Source organism: Cibotium barometz, chromosome 13 (genome assembly GCF_041138505.1).
Source record: "Cibotium barometz isolate CiBa-2024 chromosome 13, ASM4113850v1, whole genome shotgun sequence".
Lineage (NCBI taxonomy): Eukaryota > Viridiplantae > Streptophyta > Polypodiopsida > Cyatheales > Cibotiaceae > Cibotium > Cibotium barometz.
This window is the reverse complement of record NC_141058.1, coordinates 27,801,843-27,812,890: the sequence shown is the minus strand read 5'-3', so window position 1 is coordinate 27,812,890 and position 11,048 is coordinate 27,801,843.

Here is an 11,048-nt window from a genome sequence, read left to right as displayed (position 1 = left end):
TCTGGACACATGAGTCGTGAGCCTGAACATGTGAACCTATAGACGTGAGTTTACAAACATGAGCCTAAAGGTAGGTGTACTAATATAGTACGAACCAATTATTACAACCATAAAGATCCATACATGCACACCTACAAAAATCCCATAAAATGCCTATAACTTCTTGAATAAATCATGTTTTTCATGTTTGTAAAAGTCAATTGGTAGAACTTGGGGTTTCAAAATAACACAATCTCCTTTAGGTCCTAGTTCCTAAGCTACTTGTGAACTATAACAAAAATCTTATAATTACCAAGATGCTGAAAAAGAGGAAAATTTTGGTCTTCCAAAGGTACTTCCACAAAACTAGGGTTATGTTAGTGCAAATTGGCAATCGAAAAAGATTATATAGCTCAAAACCAAGTTAATACATATTTTTTGGGGTCCCAAGCTCAAGTAAATCTAGGGTACTTCCATAAAACTAGGGTTATGTTAGTGCAAATTGGCAATCGAAAATGATTATATAGCTCAAAACCAAGTTAATACATATTTTTGGGGTCCCAAGCTCAAGTAAATCTTGCTACTTGAGCACTATCTTAGTTTTTCAATCGTGCTACATTTTTCAAAATTTCTAAATTCTCTCTCAACAACAATGAAACAAAGGTTTCAGGTGCCCAAATTATGTTTGTACAATGTACAGACGAAATGTTGCAAGTTTACTAAGGAATGTAATGCGTATGACTCAAGAATCTAAATCCAAAATTTTTGTTGTGTGCAGTTTTGACATTTTGAAACAATTAATATTTGTAGCTTACTAAGGGGCTTTTACATATAACTTTAAGATCTCAATGGATAGAGGAAGCATTGTATCACCTTAAAAAACTTGCAAACACATCAAAACCATGTATTGGTTTGGATACAAATGGATGCTAAAAAGTGGTGTATCAAACACACACAACTTCCTACTATTTTAGACACTCTCAATTGAATTTTATTTCATGTGAAACTTGGCAAAATCTTTGACACAAATATGAAATAATTACTTGGAATTTTTCACGAGGCTTAGTGATTTTTTCTCTAAGCTTATAAGGCGATTTTCTCAAACCTGAGTTGCAGTCTCATGCAAGTCCTATTTATGGGTGTAATTCCTTATCGTGCCAACATCTAAATTGCAAGGTTACATTTTTTAAAGACACACTAGGTCACATATTCAAACTCCTCAAGAGGGATTTTGAATATGTCTTTCCTAGCGCAAGTAGCATTTTATTTGCATCATCCGAAAAAGGACACGTAAGTGTCCTTTTTTGGTACCAAACTAGTGTTAAAGAGAGTAATCTGTTGAGATATCGAGCTCTAGTGAGGCAGTGGACACTGATGACCCGCCTGGGGGATAGGCCCCACACTTACACCACTGGCATGGTTGGTGAGATCTTGGGTGATATGCGGCCAGTGGGATGACAGGCTGTGTGACAGCCATTCTAGAGATTGGCATAGTTATAGCGCCAGATCATTTAGTCGGGTTCACACTATAGAGAACCCGTGTATGTATTGGTTGAGTACCTTTCATATTATGTGTACTCTTATCTTGTATATGGTGTATTGAGTGTTGAGTGAAGAGAAGAAGATTTCAGCCTCTCACCTTGTGTGTTCTCTATTAGGGTTTTGTGAGTGTGTGTGTGTGCTTGCAAGAGCTCAAGCTCTCTTCCCCCCTGCATCTTTTCATGGTATCAGAGCCTGGTTCGTGCTAAGGGCTGAGCTGCAAGCAAGAGAACCACAGGAAGCGGTACGAGGGTAAGAGCTTCAACTACTCTTCCTCCCTATTGTGTTGGTGACTACACCCTTGTCGGGAGCTCTACGGGAGGCACCAGCAAACGATCTCTGATTGAGGAGCTTTCTCCGCGGGAGTAAAGCTATAGGGCAACTGTACAATCCTTCGGACTCCTATTTTCGGGCCGAAAACGCGTTTCGGGCGCGTCTGGACCTCCGTTTTTCAGAAAGCAGGCGATTTCGAGCACTGCGAGTAAGTCATCGATTCTCTGCAGAACTCCGTTTTAAGAACTGCAGGAAGACAGATTGACTGTGCAGACACTGTAGGTGCTGCAAAGAGGTCTACAGTTGCCATTGGGTGTATGTATGCACATTGAAGTCACTGGTTGTGACATTTGAGAGTACTACAGTACCGCTGTGCAGAAAATACAGCATTTGTGCAGGAAAAACCAGAGTGCAGTTTCTGGTGAAATTGTGTGTTTGGCAAGATGTCTAATGATGGCATAACATAGATTGTGGCTGAGAAGCTGGATAAGAATAACTTCCATGCTTGGAGGTTCAAGTTGACGAATTTCCTGATGGGAAAGGGCTATTGGGACTACATAGAAGGTGGATAATAGAGGTACCGGAGATACCGGATATAAATCCGCCGAGACTGCTGCAGATGTGAAAGAGTTTAAAGACTGGAACCAAGGAGCGAGGAAAGTCATGTATTGGCTCTCCATTAGTATACAGGACACCATGATTGGGCACATTCAGGATGCCAAGTCCCCCAAGGAGGTGTGGGACACCTTGGTAAAGCTCTATGAAACAAATACCAAGGCACGCAAGATACAGTTGAAGAATGAGCTTCATACTGTGGAGCATGTCTGTGAATGACTATGCATTGAAGATAAAGGGTATTGTGGAATCCCTTGCATCTATTGGTGTGTCAGTAGATGATGATGACAAGGTGGAAGTCTGTCTACGTGGTCTCGGGCCACAGTACAAGGCGTTCAAGACGTCTATTCAGACTCGGGAAAACATTCCCAACTTTACAGATTTGGTGTCTATGCTGAAGAGAAGAACTTGGGTGAAGACCAACAGTCTTCACAAAGCAAAAACAGTTTAGAGCAACAGGCCTTCTACACGAGTTCAGGAAGGGGACGAGGTAGAGGAGGCCGTGGACGTGGTCAAGGAGGTGGCCGAACAGGTAATCAAGGACACACGTGCAGTCAGAATGTTATAAGAAGCAAGCTGACATGCAAAATGGGAAAGTGCAACAAAACAACTATGCATCCTCAAGCAAAAATAATGAGGATAATGAAAGGTTGTTTGTTATGCAGCATGTCGTGAATGCCATGTCTGAAAATGTTGATGCAGCACAAAAAGATAATGTGTGGTATGTGGATTCAGGCGCTTCGAACCACATGACAAGTCATGGGGAGTGGTTCAAGGAAATGAAAAACCCGGAAAGACCAGGTTTTGTGGAAACAGGGGATGACACTGCTCATCCAATTGCCCACGTTGGAGATGTGCCATTGTCTATGCAGGATGGCACAGTGAAGTACCTTGCAGATGTACTTCATGTACCGAACATAACAAAGAATCTGGTTTCAGTTGGCCAGATGATTGAGCAGGGTTTGCAGGTTCGGTTTAACCCTGATGGGTGTTATGTTGAAGATTTTAAAGACAAGTGCAAAGTGGGCAGAATGTTTACATTAAATGTAGACATGCCTGAAATGAGTGCTGCGATGTTTGCAAATGGCTCAGGAGTTGTTGCAGACACAGACATTTGGCATAAAAGAATTGGACATGTAAATGTGCAGAGATTGAAGTCTATGCAGACTAAAGGAATTGTGACAGGGCTGCCAAAATTTAAAGTGGAAGGTATGCAGAAAATATGTGAAGCATGCCAATTTGGGAAGCAAACAAAGCATGTGTTTCCACGTAACAGATATGTGAGCAGAAATGCACTAGATCTTGTGCATTCAGATGTATGGGGTCCTACGAAGACCATATCTATGGGAGGCTGCAGAGAAGAGTGAGGTGTTCACTCACTTTCAGAATTTCAGAGTTTTGGTTGAAAAGCAAAAAGGGAAATATGTCAAGTGCCTAAGGTCAGATGGAGGGGGAGAATACTTCTCCAATGAGTTCTCTGAATTCTTGAAGAAGAATGGTATTCGGAGACAGTTTACATGCAGATACACTCCGCAGCAAAATGGAGTTGCTGAGCGAAAAAACAGGCACATTGCAGAGATTGCGCAAGCATTGATGGAAGAGAAGAATATGCCGCATTGCTATTGGGCTAAGGCTGTTTCTACAGCAGTATACATCATGAACAGGACTCCAACTGCAGCCATACATGATGTAACCCCAGAGGAGAGGTTTACTGGCAGAAAACCAGATTTGTCTCATCTGAAAGTCTTTGGATGCATTGCATATGTGCATGTGCCAGATGAGCTGAGAACTAAACTGGATCCGAAAGCTGAAAAATGTGTGTTTATTGGATACTCCCTTGAGCAAAAGGGATACAGGTGTTATAACCCTGCTACACGTGAGTTGAGGGTAAGCAGGGATGTTGTCTTTGATGAGATGAGCAGCTGGTATGCTGCTGGAAAAGAAGCTATTGGGGCTGATGTGAGTGGAAGTGTGGTTGCACAGAATGCAGGTCAGCAATCACAGTCTTTGAGTGGACCAGGAGAGTCCTCATCTAGTGGGTATGTTGATAGACCATGAAGTGTGGCAGGCTGCGTCATAATACCAGTCCTGCAAATGTGATTACTACATCACGTAAAGGAAAAGAGAAAGTGGTTGAGTCCCTTGGTATGCCTGACATTTCTGTAGGGCATTCTCATGTTGATGGAGAGTCTAGTGGCTCAGATATGAGCCTTGATGAGGAGCTTGGGATCCCAGCTATGAGAACACCTGGTGTAAAGAAGGCTATGGAAGCCATGAATGAAAAGCTGCGAAGATCAGGGAGAGTGAAGAACCCTGTGCAGAGATTTACATATGATGGTTATGTGGCACATCACTATGCATATATGGCAAAGGTTGTGCAGGTTGTAGAGCCCACATGCATTGATGAGGCTGTTGGAAATGTGTGTTGGGAGAAAGCTATGGATGAGGAGATGGATGCACTATATGGAAATGAAACTTGGGATTTAGTGCAATTGCCAGAAGGCAAGAAAGCCATTGGATGCAAGTGGGTGTACAAAGTTAAACATAACAGTGATGGAAGCATAAACAGGTACAAGGCTAGATTGGTAGCCAAAGGATATGCGCAGACATATGGGATTGATTATGAGGAAACTTTCAGCCCAGTTGCCCCAAGATGGCAACGGTGAGAGTTGTGATAGTAGTAGCTGCGTCAAAGCAATGGTCTTTACATCAGATGGATGTAAAGAATGCATTCTTACATGGGGATTTGCAAGAAGAGGTGTATATGTTGCAGCCACCTGGTTATGAGGATGTGAGTCACCCCAAGCATGTTTGCAGGTTGAAGAAAGCCTTGTATGGCTTAAAGCAAGCACCAAGAGCATGCATTCTTACATGGGGATTTGCAAGAAGAGGTTTATATGTTGCAGCCACCTGGTTATGAGGATGTGAGTCACCCCAAGCATGTTTGCAGGTTGAAGAAAGCCTTGTATGGCTTAAAGCAAGCACCAAGAGCATGGTCTGACAAGATTTTTGAATATCTTGTCACTATTGGCTTTCATGTAGCCAATGCAGATTTCTCGCTGTATGTGAGACATGGTGATAGAGGAGTTGTGCTTGTTGTCATCTATGTAGATGACTTGATCATTACGGGGGACCATGATGCAGAGATCTTTGATGTAAAGATCTTGCTTAGACAGAAGTTCGAGATGAAGGATCTGGGGGAGCTCAGATATTTCTTGGGCATTGAGGTGATTAGGTCACCACATGGTATTGGATTACTGCAGAGACAGTATGGCTTGGACATGTTGTCCAAGTATGGTATGACAGGCTGTGAGCCTATTTCTGTGCCATTGGATCAGAATGGCAAGTTGAGTGCAGATTCAGGAGAGATCTTGGAGGATCCTACTATGTACAGGAGCATAGTACTTAGGAAGTTTGATCTACATGACGATCAATAGACCAGATTTGAGCTACGCTGTTGGGTTGGTGAGTCAGTTTATGCAGGTTCCACGGAAACCGCATTTGGATGCAGTGAGACGCATACTGAGGTATGTGAAGTCTACTTTGCATTGTGGACTATTCTATGAGACTTGGACAGAGATATGTGTACATGGGTACACAGATGCTGATTGGGCTGGTAGTATCTCAGATAGAAGATCTACCAGCGGCTTCATGTTTTCTTTGGGGAGTGCTGCTGTGACTTGGAGCAGCAAGAAGCAGCCTACTGTTGCTTTATCGAGTACAGAGGCCGAGTATAGAGGAGCTGCTATGGCAGCATGTGAGGTAGCTTGGTTGAGAAAGCTACTTGCAGATTTGGGTCTATCAGTGGATAGACAAGTTGTCATTTTCTGTGTGACAACATTAGCAGTATACAGTTGCCCAGGAACCCAGTCTTTCATGCTCGTACGAAGCATATAGAGGTCTACTACCACTTCGTCAGAGAGAAGGTCTTGGCAGGAGACCTTGACCTTGTTTATGTCAGCACAGAGGATCAGGTAGCTGACATCTTCACCAAAGCATTGGGTACAGAGAAGCTCCGCAGATTCAGGGCTTTACTTGGTGTATATGAGATAGAGTTGAGCTCGAGGGGGAGTGTTGAGATATCGAGCTTGAGTGAGGCGGTGGACACTGATGACCCGCCTGGGAGATAGGCCCCACACTTACACCACTGGCATGGTTGGTGAGATCTTGGGTGATATGCGGCCCAGTGGGATGACAGGCTGTGTGACAGCCATTCTAGAGACTGGCATAGTTATAGCGCCAGCTCATTTAGTCGGGTTCACACTATAGAGAACCCGTGTATGTATTGGTTGAGTACCTTTCATATTATGTGTACTCTTATCTTGTATATGGTGTGTTGAGTGTTGAGTGAAGAGAAGAAGAAGATTTCAGCCTCTCACCTTGTGTGTTCTCTATTAGGGTTTTGTGAGTGTGTGTGTGTGCTTGCAAGAGCTCAAGCTCTCTTCCCCCCTGCATCTTTTCATGGTATCAGAGCCTGGTTCGTGCTAAGGGCTGAGCTGCAAGCAAGAGAACCACAGGAAGTGGTACGGCTTCAACTACTCTTCCCTATTGTGTTGGTGACTACACCCTTGTCGGGAGCTCTACGGGAGGCACCGGCAAACGATCTCTGATTGAGGAGCTTTCTTCGCGGGAGTAAAGCTATAGGGCAACTATACAGTCCTTTGGACTACAATTTTCAGGCCGAAAACGCGTTTCGGGCGCGTCTGGACCTCCGTTTTTCATAATCTATTTCTTGTATCCCACTCCAACTCGCATGCCAAAGTGCTTTGTTTCTACTAGATTTGTATTAGGATCAAATCAGCTGTCATTGTTCTATTCAAAAACCAATCACCCCGCGCACACATCCCACCATGCAAGGCATGGTATCAAATCTGAAATAACATGTCCCTTTCTCCCCCATTGTAATTCTTTCCTACAATGTTTAGCCGGCATATGTGTTAGTGTATCTTTCCAATGTCTACACAACACCATGTGTTCTTCATGACAGCATCCAAAACTTCATTTGTGCATATCTATCTTTCCAATGTCTACACAACACCATGTGTTCTTCATGACAGCATCCAAAACTTCATTTGTGCATATCTATCTTCAACTTTAAACTCACACGTCGCTATAATCAAAAAGCTCTCTAATGAAAGGGTCATACACATGAGTCAACCAACCAGACACTATCCACATGATCAAAGTGGACCCACATTCTCTCCAACTCTCCTTTCAGCCTCATCTTGCTCACCAAACCTAAACCATAGCCAGGTTCCAAAACAGATTTATTAAACATCTGAGTTTGATGCCTAACCTCCAGTTGTGCTCAGGGAAAAGTATACTATGAACAATGGGTATTTCAATTTATTCTTTAGATCTAAAATGGCCTCTAGGCCTTTGGCATTGTATTGTGGACATCTCTTTGCCTCCTCCATACATCTAACTGCTGAGCATGGAGTGTTTGTTTGTAATGCATGCACGAAAGGATTCCTATTTCAAAATCACACTCTGGTGTTTGTTTGTAATGCATGCACAAAAGGATTCCTATTTCAAAACCAATTACTGCCTCTACAGGTGGTTGATTCCTTAGTTTTCCAATCCATTGCTTCTCATTAACCAAGGATACACAACCAAAGTAAAGGCATTTGAGATTGTAACATGTTAAATGTCCACCACATCTGCTGAAACATACTATTCTTAAAAACAATCTTAGGAGCAAGTTCCATAGTCTACCCATACATGGCCATCATTTTTATGCTCCATTCCCGCCATTATGGATTCTCTTTTACAAGGAGGAAGTTTGAAAGCAACATAACCAAAGCAACATAACCATCATATGTCAGGTAGCTGAGCAACCTTTATTGTGTGTTAGTGGAGAATTTGCTAGAGTTGTGTGCGAACTATTGTTCAAGGGAAGGCTTTTAATAATGTCGATGACATTACACAACTTGATCTTGCTATTTTCGATCTCATCTCTCACAACAAACGGACATGCATTGCTCCCTTCCTCAAAGCAAACCTTGTAGAATATGTTAATGTGAGAATCGAGTATGAAACCATAGTCCCCACTAGAGAAAATCTACACTTCAACCTTCACTCCCTCGCACCCTAATGTTAATGGATGAAAGACAATTCTCTGCCCTTCTGCTGAAGAAATATCTTTCTTGGCAACCTCACAGTATCTTGAATCATGTGTGACTACCATTTTTGTCCCCTTCATCATCACTGGCCCAAATATGGTGATACCCATAGTCATTTTGCCTACTAGCAATATAGGAAAGAGTAGAAGAAATAAAGGCACCCACACTAAAGTGGAAAGAACACAATGCTTAAACAAGGTGGAGAATCAAAGAGTATTCCAATGTGTAACTTGAAAATCCAAAATTATTTGATTTTATTATTTTTAAAATAAATTAGTAATGCATTGAATGTAGATAGATTTCATCATTATGTCACACATGAAATTCTAATGAATGATTGGAAGGGAAATACTATCATCTAGGAATAACCATTAACGGCCATATCTTTTATAACATATGATATATGATAATTTGAAGACTACCATAATAAATAATATATCTTAATCCATGATGAGTTGTCAATATTCTTTTCCTCATATTAAAGTCGTAGTCATTTTCATCTAGTTTATCAATAAAACACACTAAAAAGAATAATTTTAAAGGAAGTCCTTTAAATTATTTTACAATACCCAAGAATGTCCTTTAAATCATTCACAGTATACTGAATTCGTAGGTACTTTGAATAATTACTATAAATAAAGGACGCTCCACAAAGAAATTAAATATTTTTAAACAATCGAGCCATCTTAATAAATGTCGAGATCACTAGCAAATCTATAATATTTGAACATATCAGAGTTTGAAGAGCTGCCAAAAAATAATTAATTTTTTTCTATGAGCATATATTTTAATAGATTAGAGAAATACTTGCATATTTTTTGTCCTAATGAAATGTTTGAAAAACCTAGCATTCACTCGTCTTCTAAAAAGTTATACTCTTCTTCTCCACCTCTTCTTCCTTGCACACTCTTCATCTCTTCTTCTTCACCCACTCTTTCTCAAAGAGAGATCAAAGCATCCTTGTCATAGACCCTCCTCCTCCTGGTATCACTCCCATTGGGTCAATCAATTCTCCCAGATCTACGGCATGGCTCCACCGAGAAATCCCAAGTATGCTGCTTTGGCGCGCGGACAAAAATAAATAAATAAATCAAAGCATCTCGCTTCCTAATTTTTGTATGTAAATATGTATGTGTGTGTGTGTATGTTTAGTATCTGGATTTTTCTTTTAAAAAAAATTCGAGCAGCCCTTGTCAACTCAGGCTACTATGTATTTTTTTTATATGTTAGTTTTGTAAATTTTTGGTATATGTATGCATGTGTATGTGTGAATATATGTATTTGCATGCATGTATGTCTGGATGTATATGTGTATGTATTTATGTATATGTGTGTGTGTGTGTGTATGTATGTATACATATGATTTTTTTAAAAGAAAAATATGCAAAAGCAACCCGCGTCGATGCAAGTTGCTTTGCATTTTTTTTTTCTTTTTATATGGTTTATGCATGAAGGTGCGTGTGTGTGTGTGTGTTTGTATATGGTTTATGTATGAAGGTGTGTGTGTGATTATGTGTGTTTGAATGTATGTGTGTGTGTGATTATGTGTGTTTGAATGTATGTGTGTGTGTGATTATGTGTGTTTGTATATGGTTTATGTATGAAGGTGTGTGTGTGTGATTATGTGTGTTTGAATGTATGTGTGTTTGAATGTATGTGTGTGTATGTGTGATTATGTGTGTTTGAATGTATGTGTGTGTATGCATGTATGCATATGATTTTTTCTTTTAAGTACACAAAGCAACTTGCATTGACAACGTGGGCTGCATTGCGTTATTTATTTATTTATTTATTTTTATGCATGTATGTGTGTGTGTGCCGGTGTGTGTGTTTGAATATATGTGTATGTGTTTATGTGTGTGTGTATGCATGTTTGTAAATGATTTTTAAAAAAAGAAATATGTAGAGCAATCTGCGTCAATGCAGGTTGCGCAGTGTATTTTTCTTCTTTTTATTTTGTTTATGTATGTGTGTGTGTGTGTGTGTGTATTTATGTATGTATGTGTGTTTATATATTTATGTATGTGGGTGTGTTTGTATGTTTATATATATGTATTTATGTATGTGTGTCTATATATATATATATGTGTGTGTGTGTGTGTGTGTGTTTAAAATTAAAAAAATATATACAGAGCATCTCGTGTCGACGTGGATTGCTATGTATATTTTTTTAAAAATATTTGGTTTATACATGTGTATGTGTGTGTGTGTGTGTGTTATTGTTTATATATATGTATTTGTTTAATGCGTGTGTGTGCGTGTGTTGATCCCATTTTGGATTAACAAGCATGCTCCTCCAATTGAGGACATTAAGTGTCATGATACGGCACTATAAAAGTTGTACATTATGAGATATTGGCCACCCAAGGCCTAGTTAAGTAAGTTTTGGGCGCCCAAGTGTGAATAAGGGCCAAATGTATATAAGGCATTTTCTCATAATGAAAAGACAATCCCCTTTTGTGCTATAGAGAGCTCTTCTTTATGTCTTGAGAGAGAGCATTCTAGCATTGTGCCTCTTCT